This window comes from Salvelinus alpinus, chromosome 23 (genome assembly GCF_045679555.1).
Source record: "Salvelinus alpinus chromosome 23, SLU_Salpinus.1, whole genome shotgun sequence".
NCBI classification, from domain to species: domain Eukaryota; kingdom Metazoa; phylum Chordata; class Actinopteri; order Salmoniformes; family Salmonidae; genus Salvelinus; species Salvelinus alpinus.
The window spans coordinates 15,674,460-15,684,459 of record NC_092108.1 but is presented as its reverse complement, the minus strand read 5'-3'; the positions used below and the strand labels follow the sequence as shown (position 1 = coordinate 15,684,459).

Here is a 10,000-nt window from a genome sequence, read left to right as displayed (position 1 = left end):
CTTTCATTGTAGTTGTCTATTGCACACCCATTTTCATTTACATGCTCCTTTAGGTAGCTAAAATTAATAGGACAATCTAATCAGTGGTTTCAAAAACAAGTCAGTTGTCAAAAATACATTGATCTGTCAGGCTTTGAAATACATTTCCAAGCAGGTGTGTTAGAATATTCAAGCAATAGATGTCACATCCAATCACTCACCCTACTGAAGAAGCCTAACTGAATCAATCAACGCAAACTGCACAATAAACCACATGACATCTCCTATACTGACTGACACGTCCATCATAAGGACTTGCACAACAGCCAGTTTTTGGCGGATATCCATGGCAATATCTCATAAAAGGAAGGCGTGCCCTTTTCGGTTTGCCCAGCCAGTCAGCTATACTCATGGCTGCTACACCTAAGAAACAGCGCTAGGGGCCGGAGGGAACCAGGGCGCAGCTCGCGCCCTGCTACTACGAAGGATACTTGGAAAAACGGGACCGAAAGAAAAGGTTGGTGCATTGTATTGCATGCTGTGTTGAAGTGTCGCTCATTAGTGAGGTCAGCACTGATGTTGGGAGATTAGGCCTGGCTAGCAGTTGGTGTTCCAATTCATCCCAAAGGTGTTCAATGGGGTTGAGGTCAGGGGCTCTGTACATGCCAGTCAAGTTCTTCCACACCAATCTCGACAAACCATTCTTTATGGACCTCGCTTTGTGCACGGGGGCATTGTCATGCTGAAACAGGAAAGGGCATTCCTCAAACTGTTGCCACAAAGTTGGAAGCACAGAATCATCTAGAATGCCATTGTATGCTGTAACATCCCTTCACTGGAACTAAGGAGCCCAAACCATGACAAACAGCCCCAGACTATTATTCCTTCTCCGCCAAACTTTACAGTCGGCACTATGCATTGTGGCAGGTAGCGTTCTCCTGGCATACACCAAACCCAGATTCGTCTGTCGGACTGCCAGATGGTGAAGCATGATTCATCACTCCAGAGAAAGCATTTCCAGAGTCCAATGGCGGCGAGCTTTACACCACTCCAGCCGACACTTAGCATTGCGCATGGTGATCTTAGGCTTGTGTGCGGCTGCTCGGCCATGGAAACCCATTTCTTGATGCTACTGACAAAGAGTTATTGTGCTGACGTTGCTTCCAGAGGCAGTTTGGAAATCCGTACTGAGTGTTGCAACTGAGGATGCTTCAGCACTCAGCTGTCCCGTTCACAATAACAGCATTTACAGTTAACCGGGGCAGCTCTAGCGGGGCAGAAATTCAATGAACTGACTTCTCGGAAAGGTGGTATCCTATGAAGGTGCCACGTTGAAAGTTACTGAGCTCTTCAGTAAGGCCATTCTACTGCCAATGTTTGTCTATGGAAATTACATGACTGTGTGCTCAATTTTATACACCTGTCAGCAACTGGTGTGGCTGAAATAGCCGAATCCACTAATTTGAAAGGGTGTCCACATACTGTGGTGTACTTCACTTGCTTCTTGCTCAGAAGTGATTTTTATTAAAGAAGACTGAACTGGAGTCTGAATTAATTAAGCGCCTAAGCATACCACTATTAGCCTAGGGTTGGACCAATGACTGTACGGTTGGACACTGAACTAGATTGGATAACACTGCAGAAATGGCCCAGTGATTGTAGCTGAGTCAAGGCAGGATCTGTCATTATGTCAATAACAACAAAGAATGTACAGGCAGGCCTATTCTATAGACCAGGGATAGGCAACTTTGATGGGGGTGGGGGCCACAAAAAATGTTAACTCATCAGGAGGGGGACATTTGCTCGCCGGTCTGTGTACCCACTTCACATTTTTTTATTTTAGAGTTTATTTCGTACAATTAAAACAATTGCCATGGGGCTAGAGAAAATGTTGCTGTTTTTAAAGCAAATTTGCTGCAATTCAACACATTTTGCCATGGGGCGGCGAGAAGATTTAGTAATTTTGTAACTAATTTCCTGCAATTATACTCATTTTGCTATGGGTCGGAGAGGTTAATGAGCTGTTTTACAGCTAATTTCCTTCAATTGTACACATTTTGCCTTAGGGTGTAGAGAAATGTTAGCAGTTTTGAATATATCTGAGTGAGACTGACTAACAAGATCAATGGGGTTCCCCAGGCTGGTAATTAACCATGATTACTAACTTAGTCTAGCGGCCAGATAACTTACCAATCTAAAAAAAAAATATGACAGCTGTCAATGTTCAGCTCACAATTCTGACTGAATGTCACAAGCATTCCTAACCTTTGAACTGTCATTGAAAAGGCAATGAAAATGTGCCTGTAAGAGGAGGATCTGTCACTTCTTGTTGCCTACGCTTGAATATAACTCCCTTTTGGCATTGTCATTTTTAGTCTATTCATCCTTTTTTCCTAGAATCCAAGAGCCATTTCCTTTACACAGTAGCAAGTCTAAATGACCTTACTAGTGAATTGATTGTAGAAATGCTTTTAATATGGCCATCTCTATCTCTGAGAGATGGTGCCACTGTGCTATGGTGTTTTGGAGATGAGCGAAGCATGGTGTTGTCAGTGGCTGCATTTTAATAACACTGCCTGGCCACAGCTTGGAGGGAGGTAACGCCGGATGTTTGGGACTGGGGTTCAGGTGCACTTTATTGAATGGAGGATCACATGCCCACGGATTGACAACAGCTGTGGTGCAGAATCATTCCCTGGGATCATTATAGAGCCCCAGATTGGAGGTGTCAGAATACCCATAAAACCTAGCGGTCAAACAGCAAATGGTTCAAATCGTTTTTCCGACATTCATTTTTCCAATAGGGGATTAAAGAAACACTTAAAATACGGGCTGTGTTTTGTGTAGGCTTACCCTGGCGTGACGTTTTGATAACGATGTAAATATCTCGCGGACAAGATGGCTTTCATTATTATGTTCAGCTCTATTTATTCTCAGATATGAAAATGCTAATTAGCATCAAAGAAGACATCGTTCAAGACTATAAATCCCTGCAAGCTCCTGCATGTCATCTCTAGCTGGCTCCTTTGCTAACAGTTACATTTAAGAAATGTAGCCTATTTATTAATTACTACATTTAGCTAACATTAGGTAGTTAATCCAGAGATTCTTACCTTTGCCTTGATTCGACATTCTCGTCCAGAAAATCATGGCGTTTGTAGTTCTTTATGATAGCCACATTAGCAGCCAATTAGCATTTCATTTGTTGGGGGTAAATACATGCGAATACATTGATAAGTCACCTTGTCCGAGAGAGATTTACACGGTTATCAAAACGTCACACCAGGATAAGCTTACACGAAGACCGCTCTTATTTGAAGTGCTTCTAAAATCCCCTATGGAGGAAAAATGAATGGTGGAAAAACAAGGTTTTATGGGTGAGAGAGACTGAGTATGAGGTAACAATGTACGATAATGTTAAAAGATTTTCCAGTGAAAATACTGGTATGCAGCTCCAATATGTCTCTGATTTCCTCTGAATCTCTCTGCGTATCTCTGTCTGTGTGTGCGTACAGATCTCTCAGCGTATCTCTGTCTGTGTGTGCGTACAGATCTCTCTGCGGCTGTGGACCTGTCTGTGTGTGCGTACAGATCTCTCAGCGGCTGTGGACCTGTCTGTGTGTGCGTACAGATCTCTCAGCGGCTGTGGACCTGTCTGTGTGTGCGTACAGATCTCTCAGCGGCTGTGGACCTGTCTGTGTGGGAACACTATTCTTCTTCAATAATGCCAAGGACACTCACGTAACTGTTACACACTAAGTCTGATATGTCATTGCGTTTGTATGGTTGCTATATGTTGCAGTATGTGGAGAAGATGGACCTCAGTGGCTTTGTCTCACTGAAAGACGACTGCAGCCGAGACAGAAACCTGGAAGCAGCTAGAATCATCCTACGCATGACGGATGGAGAGAACTCACAGTGAGAAAACACGGGCATGCACAAACAGTGCCTTCAGAAAGTATTCAGACCCCTTGACTTTTTCCACATTTTGTTACGTTACAGCCTTATTCTAAAATGTATTAAATAGTTTTTTTCCCTCAATCAAAACACAATACCCCACAATCACCCCCCCCAAAAAGGTAAATCACATTTACATAAGTACTTAGACCCTTTACTCACTACTTTGTTGAAGCACCTTTGGCAGCAACTACAGCCTTCTTGGGTATGACGCTACAAGCTTGGCACACCTGTATTTGGGGAGTTTCTCCCATTTTTCTCTGAAGATCCTATCAAACTCTGTCAGGTTGGATGGGGAGCGTTGCTGCACAGCTATTTTCAGGTCTCTCCAGAAATGTTAGATCGGGTTCAAGTCCGGGCTCTGGCTGGGCAACTTAAGGACTTTCAGAGACTTGTCACGAAGCCACTCCTGCATTGTCTTGGCTGTGTGCTTAGGGTTGTTGTCCTGTTAGAAGGTGAACCTTCGCCCCAGTCTGAGGTCCTGAGCGCTCTGGAGCAGGTTTTCATCAAGGATCTCTCTATACTTTGCTCCGTTCATAGTTCCCTTGATACTGGCTAATCTCACAGTCCCTGCTGCTGAAAAGCATCCCCACAGCATGATGCTGCCACCACCATGCTTCACCGTAGGGATGGTGCCAGGTTTCCTCCAGACGTGACGCTTGGCATTCAGGTCAAATAATTCAATCTTGCTTTCATCAGACCAGAGAATCTTGTTTCTTATGTTCTGAGAGTCCTTCAGGTGCATTTTGGCAAACTCCAAGTGGGCTGTCATGTGCCTTTTACTGAGGAGTGGCTTCCGTCTGGCCACTCCACCATAAAGGCCTGATTGGTGGAGTGCTGCAGAGATGGTTGTCCTTCTGGAAGGATCTCCAATCTCAACAGAGGAACTCTAGAGCTCTGTCAGAGTGACCATCGGGTTCTTGGTCACCTCCCTGACCAAGGCCCTTCTTCCCCGATTGTTCAGTTTGGCTGGGTGGCCAGCTCTAGGAAGAGTCTTGGTGGTTCCAAACTTCTTCCATTTAAGAATGATGGAGGGCACTGTGTTCTTGGGGACCTTCAATGCTGCAGAAATGTTTTGGTACTCTTCCCCAGATCTGTTCTTTGACACAATTCTGCCTCAAGGCTCTACAGACAATTCCTTCGATCTCATGGCTTGGTTTTTGCTCTGACATGCACTGTCAACTGTGGGATCTTATATAGACAAGTGTGTGCCTTTCCAAATCATGTCCAATGAATTTAATTTACCACAGGTGGACTCCAACCACGTTGTAGAAACATCTCAAGGATGATCATTGGAAACAGGATGCACCTGAGCTCAATTTTGAGTTTCATAGCAAAGGGTCTGAAAACTTATGTAAATAAGGTATTTCTGCTTTTTATTTTGTATAAGTTAGCAAACATTTCTACAACTGTTTTCACTTTGTCATTATGGGGTATTGTGTGTAGATTGCTGAGGATTTAAAAAAATGTAATACATTTTGGAATAAGGCTGTAACGTAACATTTGGAAAAAGTCAAGGGATCTGAATACTTTCCGTAGGCACTGTCCAGACGTCCAGACGTAACCTCTCCTCTGTTCTCCTCTTATCCAGGTTACCAATCTGGAGGCTCGAGAGCTTTGAAAAGGTTTCATCTACTCTGTCATAGATGTAAGTCAGACACCCTACATCACAGTATAACCCTGTCTGATTGGCAGTTGCTCCCTGACCTCACAGTAACCCTCTGCGTGATTGGTTATTGTAGCTGAGTGTGCCCAGCTGTCTGACTTTGCTGCCGGGGCAGGTCCAGATGCTGAGAGAGGTGGTGGACAGAGAGCGGAACAGACGCAGAGTAACATGTGCCCCCCACCATGAGAACATTTACATTTACATTTAGGTCATTTAGCAGACGCTCTTATCCAGAGAAAACACGAGGGTCTCTGAACCTTCAGTAGACCTATAAACAGCAGGAAAATAGTCTAAAACAGTCAATTGAAAGCCTTGCGACTTCTCTGTTTTTTCCACAGAGTTGTTCACAGTGAAGAGTGTTGGTTAAAGTCTGGGCTGAGGAAATGTATCTCACATATACAGTGCCTTCAGAAACAATTCACACCCCTTGACTTTTTCCAAATGTTGTTGTGTTACAGCTTGAATGTAAAATGGATAAAAAATTGATTTGTCACTGGCCTACACATATTGTCAAAGTGGACTTGTGTTTTTAGACATTTTTACAAATTCATTAAAAAGCTGAAATGTCTTGAGTCAATAAGTATTTAACCCCTTTGTTATGGCAAGCCTAAATAAGTTCAACATTAAAATGTTGCTTATCAAGTCACAATAAGTTTCATGGACTCACTCTGTGTGCAATAATAGTGTTTAGCCAGATTTTTAAATGACTACCTCATCTCTGGACCCTACACATACAATTATCTGTAATGTCTCTCAGTCAAGCAGTGAATTTAAAACACAGATTCAGTACAGGGAGGTTTTCCAATGCCTCACAAAGAAGGGCACATATTTGTAGATGGGTAAACATTTTTAAAAAGCAGACATTCCTTTAAACATGGTGAAGTTATTAGTTACACTTTGGATGGTGTATCAATACACCCAGTCAATACAAAGATACAGGCGTCCTTCCTAACACAGTTGCCGGAGAGGAAGGAAACCGTTCAGGGATTTCACCATGAGGCCAATGGTGACTTTAAAACAGTTACAGGGTTTAATGCCTGTGATAGGTGCAAACTGAGGATGAACCAACAAAATTGTAGTTACTCCAAAATACTAACCTAATTGACAGAGTGAAATGGAAGTATGCACATAACTCAAATATTCCAAAACCTGCATCCTGTTTACAACAAGGCACTAAAGTAATACTGGCAAAAAACTGGGCAAAACAATTCACTTTTTGTCCTGAATATAAAGTTTTTGTTTGGGGCAAATCCAATACAACACATTAATGAGTACCACTTTTCATATTTTCAAGCATAGTGGGTGGCTGCATCATGTTATGGGTATGCTTGTAATCGGTAAGGATTGTGTGAATACTTATGTAAATGAGATATTTCTGTATTTCATGTTTAATACATTTGTAAAAATGTCTAAAAACATATTTGAACTTTGTCATTATGGGGTATTGTGTGTAGATGGGTGAGAGAATGTAATGAATTTTGAAAATAGGCTGTAACACAACAAAATGTGGAATAAGTGGTATGAATACTTACTGGAGGGAGAGATTATCATTTTTTAAGGTAAACATTTGCTATAATTATATAAAACATACGATCAAACATCTGGAGATTGTGCTACACTACAATCAATACACTCAACGTGAATGTGAAAGTTAATTTATTTTATTTTATAATGACATTCTTATTCATTTCTCTCATGTAACCAGATGCCTGTGAGCTCACATTGGATCCAATCACAGCAAGCAGAGAGCTGTGTCTGTCTGAAGGCAACAGGAAAGTAACAATTATGAGAGAGAAGCAGCCTCATCCTGATCACCCAGAGAGATTTGAAGACTGGTGTCAGGTGCTGTGTAAAGAGGGCCTAACTGGGCAGTGTTACTAGGAGACAGAGTATAGTGCTTGGGCTGGTATAGGAGTGGCATATAAAGGAATCAGCAGGAGAGGAAGTTTTATTGACTGTTTGCTTGGATACAATACCAAGTCCTAAGTGCTTTGATAAGTTACACTGCATGGCACAATAATGAGTACTGCCATGTCTGCTCCCTCCCTTCAGTCCCACAGAATTAAAACACTCCTACATTGGCCAGCTGGTAATGTGTCCTTTTACAGTGTCTCATCAGACACACTGACCCACCTGCACACATTCCACACCACATTCGTCTATCCAGAGTTTTGGGTTTGGTGGTTTGACACATCAGCATCCCTGTGTAACCTGGAATAACCTAAAAAATAACTGTACTACACTAATGATAAGTACACAAACATGATTGATACTGTAGTCACATTGCTCACTCTGTTAGAGGTGAAAGCATATACTGAACAAAAATAGAAACGTGACACACACACATAGGTCACATTTTTCATGAGCTGGAATAAAAGATCACAGAAATGTTTCATACACACAAAAAGTGTATTTCTCTCTTTACATCCCTGTTAGTGAGCATGTTAGGCCTAATTTATTTACACTCAGTAAAATCTTTTAAATTGTTGCATGTTGCGTTTTATATTTTTGTTCAGTGTTAATATAACTAACTATATGGGATAACTGTCTTAAGAATTTGACAAAAAGTAATTCTGATATGCTCCCACCGTGGTATATTGAGATACACACAACGTAGACAATGTGATCATCCCACTGGAAGCTTTGTCTGGTCGTGAAAACCTGCAGTGTTTTTATAGCAATTACATACTTTATGTAGGGTTAAATATTATATATGGTCAAACTCATTTATTTAGACATTTTCCCTTACTACATGCCAGACGTATTGTAATGCATCACTGTAGGACAAAGTACAATTTGACAAATATGCATTCATTTTTTTTGTTGTACTAGTCCTGGCGTGTAAAGGCATAATGTACAGACAAGGGTATGGTAGGATGTGAGTACAGTGGAAGTAAACCTATGCGTTAAGTGACGATGAGAGACGTTTCGTCTCTGGAGGCATCAATCTATTTGAGGTCTCAGCATGTGTGTGGGGTGGGACGAAAGAGCTATCTAAGGGTTTTTGAGTGGGACTGAGGGCTCTACAGTGAAATAAAACATTAAGAACTCGCCAAGACAGCAGTAGACAAAGCATATTGACAGTCATAAAGCAATCACAGGAGTTGATCGGGAGAGCTAAGACAACAACGGGTAAATGGCGATGAATGGGCAGAGCGGGTCAGTTAGGTACATACAGGACCTAAGTTCGAGGCAGGTGCTGACAGGTAAACAAAGTTAGGTACCGTGTTGAAACAGTCCAGGGGGCATCAGCTGTGTAGCCGAGTGATCATAGGGTCAAAAGAGCAACAACAGGTGAGTCAGGATGCTGTTCGGTAGTCACTAGTAGCTGGGCGAACAGGGAACACTAGCTGGGCGAGCAGGGGACACAGCGTTCAGAAAAGCTAGCGGGCCGGGGCTAGTAGATGGTTCTTCGGCGACATCGTAACAGAATAGCCTGTTGAGACCACATCGGGTGATCACGTCGGCAGTCCAGTCGTGATGGATCGGCGGGGCTCCGTGTCGACAATAAAGGGTCCAGGCCAATTGGCAGAGGAGGTATTGTAGCCCTAGAATTAGCTGGTATTTGGGCCTAGCCCGAGGCTAGCTCAAGGCTAGGTGCAGTTGGTGAGTTTAATAATAACGAACATGGACCGATACAAAACAAGCGAAGCATCTGGACATGAAAACAGAACCAATAATGCCTGATTCATGAGACTACAGAGTGCTAGTGTAACGGATGTGAAATGGCTAGCTAGTTAGCGGGTACGCGCTAATAGCGTTTCAATCAGTTACGTCACTTGCTCTGAAACCGAGAAGTAGTGGTTCCCCTTGCTCTGCAAGGGCCGCAGCTTTTGTGGAGCGATGGGTAACGATGCTTCGTGGGTGACTGTTGTTGATGTGTGCAGAGGGTCCCTGGTTCGCGGTCGGGGCGAGGGGACGTACTAAAGTTATACTGTTACACTAGATAAAGGGGAAGTAATGAAGGTAGTGATGAAGTCCTGGTGTGCATAATGATGGGGCGCAGGTGAGCGTAATGATGGGTCACCAGGACAGGTGGTTAGTAAACCTGCAACGTCAAGCACCGGGGTGTAAAGGCATAATGTACAGACAAGCGTATGGTAGGATGTGAGTACAGTGGAAGTAAACCTATGCGTTACGTGACGATGAGAGAGGTCACAAGGGTGAACTCTATTTTCTTAATAAGTCATTGCTTATTGTGATAGTCACATTATGTGAGTTAGAGGTATGTCCTACTGTGAGATCCTATTTCACTGTCATGGGTTTCCTTGCTGGCCTTACTACCCACCACATACAAACGGGTATGAGGAAAATATTTATACACGTAATGTAAAAAAAGCCATGTCTGTCCCATTAGGCCCTTCGCAGGGCTGCGTTCAGTACATTTTCACATTCTGG

General features: G+C 42.9%; 1 long non-coding RNA gene across 1 annotated transcript; it reads left to right on the top strand.

The window, feature by feature from the left end:
- The first annotated feature begins 292 nt into the window (after window positions 1–292).
- On the top strand, window positions 293–8,124 carry LOC139550332 (uncharacterized). Its single transcript, XR_011670005.1, has 4 exons — window positions 293–3,640; window positions 3,782–3,897; window positions 5,528–5,584; window positions 5,679–8,124. It is a non-coding gene; the product is annotated as an uncharacterized lncRNA (long non-coding RNA).
- Window positions 8,125–10,000: the final 1,876 nt, after the last annotated feature.